The following is a 5,053-nucleotide window of genomic DNA, read 5'->3' as shown; positions in this document are numbered from 1 at the left end:
CTCCCTAATCTTATTGTCTACTACACGTCCACTCCTTAGGGTAGTCAAAGCATTGGCTTGTTCATGATGAATTGTATTTAGTTGATTTTCTTGAGCCATGTATTGTCCCTAGGATTACTTAGTGGTTGGCTTGGAAGCTTTCCTTCGTCTCGCTTGTTCAGTGCATTAGCTAGTTGCCCTATTTGGTATTCTAGCTTGGCGATGGATTGCGTATGAGAGTGCACTAATTGTGTAATGGTTTCCAAATCTTGAAGGGCGGTCAACACTTTCTCCTCAAAGGCTGTGTTTCTATGGGGTGGAGGAGGAGTGTGTTGAAATTGAGTCGAGGGACGGTAGGGATGAATATTTTGTGGGGTTTGAAAATTCTGAGGGTTTTAAAAATTTTGGGAGTAGGGTTGGGTAGTATTCGAAGCTTGCTGCTTCCAAGAAAAGTTTGGATGATTCCGCCATCCCGGGTTATATGTATTGGAAAATGGGTCATTATCCGGTCTGGGCTGTATTTGAGCAGCATTGATGTGTTCTTGCACGAGTTCGGAGAATTGGAGAGAGTTAACGAAATGTCCTCCTATCATCAGTTGGTCAATCTTATGGGACAATGCATTTACCTTGCTAGACAGGTCCATAGAATGACTTATTTCACAAATGGTCCATTTTCTTTGGGAACTTGGGGGTGCTTGACGAGAACAGAAAGCATGGTGGAGGGAGTTTTCATTGAGATTTTCAAATAATTGCCATGCTTCATGCTCATTTTGAAGCATAAAAGTCCCCCCGCATGCGGCATCGATCATCTGATGGTTTCGTTGAGTCAATCCGTCATAGAAACATTGTACTAGCTGCCATTTAGGAATTTGATGATGTGAGCATTTACGGATTAGGTCCCGAAAGCTCTCCCAAGTTTCATGAAATTCTTCTCCCTCAGTTTGGAAGAAGCTCGTGATCGCACGTCTAAACTGGTTTGTTCTTCCTATGGAAAAGTATTTTTTAAGAAATTCTTGTTGCATTTGATCCCAGGAACGAATCGAATTGGCTTTTAAAGAATTCAGCCATTGCTTGGCTCTATCTTTAAGAGAGAAGGGGAATAATCTAAGTTTTAAAGCATCATCAGTGAAATTCTAAATCTTGATAGTGGTGCAAATCTCAAGAAATTCATCTAGGTGTTTATATGGGTCTTCATTGGTGAGCCCATAAAAAGATGGGAGCATTTGGATCACACTAGACTTTATTTCATATTGTACAGCTGCTACTTTAGGTAATCGAATGCAAGATGGAAAAGTGTAAATTGTGGGAGTAAAGTACTCCCTCAAGAGTTTGGGTTATTCTTCAGCCATCTCAGGAGGTGGGATGATTCTATTGTTCTGATCTCAGCTCAAATATTCCTAAAGGTCCGTTCTATTTCAGGGTCAAAGGGTAATAGGTCACGTACTCTAGAACGACTCCCTTGCATACACTAGTACTTGATCAGTCAAGCATGCAATAAAAGAAAAAAAAAACACATCAATCCTTGTATTTGCCCTAAAATCACTAGACAGCTCCTAATTGGTTTGAAGAGGGCACCTAAACCTCCAATTCGGTCTAATGAACTGAGTTGACCAGGTAAGCTCTCAGGTAAGTGGAGGGGTCACGATGTGTTCGCAAAGGTCCCACTTAAAAACCACTTACCTCGAACAGATGAACTGTCTCCCTTATAGGGACAAAGCTTGCCTAGACATCAACTAAGTTACAGAGCGAAATTGGTGCAACTTTCGGTGATCTTCGTCCTATTGAGCTCGAATGTCCCTAGGAGCCAACGTCTAATTGATTTTAATTAAAGTGACACTATGTGAGATTGAGTTCACCTAAGTTGGGAAAGAGTCCGGTGATGAAATCCGGCTCTTATCTGGTTGGGGTGATTGCCCTTACTATATGATGAGAGCACAAAAGTGCGATCTAAGTACCAATTAACTTAGCCTAATGCTAGCAAAATAATGAAAATAATAGGTGTTAACATTTACATGATTAAATATTTTACCCTTAGCACTTATTATAATTTTTATCATTATATGAATTCATCTCTTTCCAGCTGCAGAACAGAGCCCAGATTCAGCCGTTCATAAGCACTTCAGCATCCTTGCCGTGTCCGTGAGCCACATCAGCCCTCTCAAGACCCGTCCGCGTCTCAGGATCCGTGATCAAATCATGCCGCGATCAGCTTTTCTCCCAGCTCTTGGAACCTGCGATCAAGTGTTTCTCTCGTGCGTCCACGAAGCATTCAGCGTCCCGAGTCCAACATCCGGCCGTCCGTGGCGATTCCACCGCGCCCCAGCGCGTGTGATCAGCTCTCAGCCGTCCACCTCTTCTCAGTGATTTGCCCATGAAGCTTCTCCCAGCGTGCGACTCCTCATCCCGTGTCCATGTGATCAGCTCCCAGCGTCCACGTGTTCAGCCAAGAGCCAGCAAAGATCCCGCTTCATCCGCATGTTACCAGCTGCGATCAACTGTTCATGATCAACCTCCCAGCCCGCGGAATTCACGATCAGATCTCCCTGATTCCCGACTTCATCCCAGCATGCCACGTTCGTCCGAGTGCAGCTCATCATCCCGCGAACATCATCCGAATCCTAGCATCAATCCTCCGCATCCCATGCTTCCGAATCGGATCTGTGAAGCCTTCCAGCATCCCCAGATCTTCCACGGCATCCGCGGGCCAGCATCCATTCCCAATCTCAGCTTCCGTCCGCTTCTTTCGCGTCCGAGTTCATCCGTTCGCATCCCAAGCTCCACAGCGACCGAAGATCCCGCATCCAAGCATCCGTTGGCGATCGAGAGAGCCCAAGCTTCCGATCCATCTGCGCTCCACGCGTCCTAGCCGTCTGCGATGGTTTCAAGCTTCACCCGTCCGCGTCTTTCGCTTCCGCGTCCATCCGAGTCCCAGCAAAATCCCAGCCGTCCCTGCCCTCTCCTCTCCACGTGCGATCAGGGAATCCAGCGTTATCATTAGGGCTCGGAGGGATCTATATAAGGAGGGCCCTCTCGGCTGTGAAGAAGGGGAGCTCTCATTTGAAAACAAAGAAAAAAAACAGAGAAAGAGAGAAACAGGGGAGCCCCTGTTTCCGAAAATAAAAAGAAAAAAAAAAAGGAAGAGGAACAGGGGAGTTCCTTTTATGTTTATGGCCGGCTAATTTCTTAGGAAGGGAGATGGAGGAACCTTTGATATATTGCTCTTTGAAGTAAACTCTAAACTTTTGCTTTGAATGACTTATATTTATTGATATGTTCTTGATCCATGCATAGTTATTTCGTAGATAGCTTTTTAATGGATTATGATTATTGATATATGGATTGCTTTAGTATTTGATTCGTCGTAGACGTAGAAAGCACGATGAATGCTTAGAAATTGAGTTCATATGTTCATGAAACATATACCACGATTAGATCTATCCTACAATTAATTTTTAATCAAGAATCTTAGAGTTTATTTCTTGGATGCAATATCATCAAGGGGGATTCGAGATCCCTACCATCTTTATTTCATATAACTTTGTTTATTGATATATTATTCTCTGCTTTTAATTTTTGAAAATCAAAACATCATTTTAATCCATAAATTTATTGAATTAATTAATCTAAAAATTACACTAATAATCTATAAATCGTTCCCTGAGGATTCGACCTCGGACTCCCGAGAATTTACTACTTGTGCGATTCTCCTGCACTTGGGAGAACAATTTTATTTTTGCACCAAGTTTTTGGCGCCGTTGCCGGGGAACGGCTTAGTTATTAGTATAGTTTTAGATTTAATTAGTACCCTATCAGTTAGATTGAACATTATAGTAAAACTAAAACTGAGAAAAAAAAATTTATTGCTGTTTTTTTTATTCCCTGCACAGTTTGCATCAAACTCTGATATCGGACTAATCCACCGTCTGATTGCACTCAAATTTCGTCGGCTGCTCTAGGACACATGTTTCTTTCATCTGAACGGTCTGATTGATATTCTGATACTTTTACGATCATTAAATTAATATAAACTTTGCTGCTGACTGCTTTGAATTTTCTGTGTTTAATTTTTTTGTTTAGAATCAGAATTTTATTATCATCATATCTCATTAACCCTTGTTGTTACTTGAAAATTGATAAGAACTTTAAGAAAAAATCAAGGGTAATCATTAAAAACAAAAAAACAAAAAAACAAACAAATAAATAAACTCCGAAATTTTGTATGCTAGGTTGGAATAGGGACAACACTGGACGTCTGAGTCGACAACCTTTTGACAATTCCTTAGATCACATTATTGAAACTTTTTCGCAAAATCTCAGATCTGGTGAGATGGCTGATGATGATGTAGGAAGTCACCATGGTAATGAAGGTAGACCCCCAGTTATGACACTTCGACAATACTTACATCCCACTAGGACTAGTCAACCTTCATGCATGATTATTCCTGAAAATGTAGGACACTTTGAAATCAAACCAGGAGTAATTCAATTGCTGCCAAAGTATCATGGAATGGAATCCGAGAACCCTTATCTTCACCTTAAGGATTTTGAGAAAATTAGGCATGATAAATCAATTCTAAGAAAATCTTTTGAACCTACACAAAAAGTTCTTTGTTATGACTCTCACTTACATCTGTTTCCTGGAAAGTTACGATCAAGATGGACAGGTCCTTTCATTGTAAAAACTATTTTTCCACACGGGGCAGTTGAAATTGAGAATCCACAGGATGGCACAATTTTTAAGGTAAATGGACAAAGATTAAAACCTTTTCTTGAGAATTTTGCAGATGAAGAGGACTCCTTTTCCTTGGAAGAACCTTCTTATGACTGAGCATGACGGCCAAGGTATGTGTATATTAGTTAGAATTAAATTTTTTTCTTTTATTTCTAGTTTTCTTCTTATTTTATAGGTCTTCTTTTCTGAAAATCAACAACTCAAGGTATTCTTCTTCTCTCTATTATTTTCTCTATTGTCTCTCATATATAGTTTTCTTGCATTTTTTTACATTGAGGACAATGCAATGTTTAAGTTGGGGGGAGGGAAATATTTTGATCAAAAAAAAAAAAAAATTTGTTT

The 5,053-nt window shown here is 40.7% G+C and overlaps 1 non-coding gene across 1 annotated transcript; it reads left to right on the top strand.

Annotated features, from left to right (window-relative positions):
• Positions 1–846: 846 nt before the first annotated feature.
• On the top strand, positions 847–952 carry LOC120112677 (small nucleolar RNA R71). Its single transcript, XR_005514249.2, has one exon. It is a non-coding gene; the product is annotated as a small nucleolar RNA R71 (small nucleolar RNA).
• Positions 953–5,053: the final 4,101 nt, after the last annotated feature.

Source organism: Phoenix dactylifera, chromosome 9 (genome assembly GCF_051530095.1).
Source record: "Phoenix dactylifera cultivar Ajwa chromosome 9, Ajwa_hap1_PhDact_Kaust_v1.1, whole genome shotgun sequence".
NCBI classification, from domain to species: Eukaryota; Viridiplantae; Streptophyta; class Magnoliopsida; order Arecales; family Arecaceae; genus Phoenix; species Phoenix dactylifera.
Note: the sequence above shows the minus strand (reverse complement) of the source record. Positions and strands in the feature narration are given on the sequence as shown.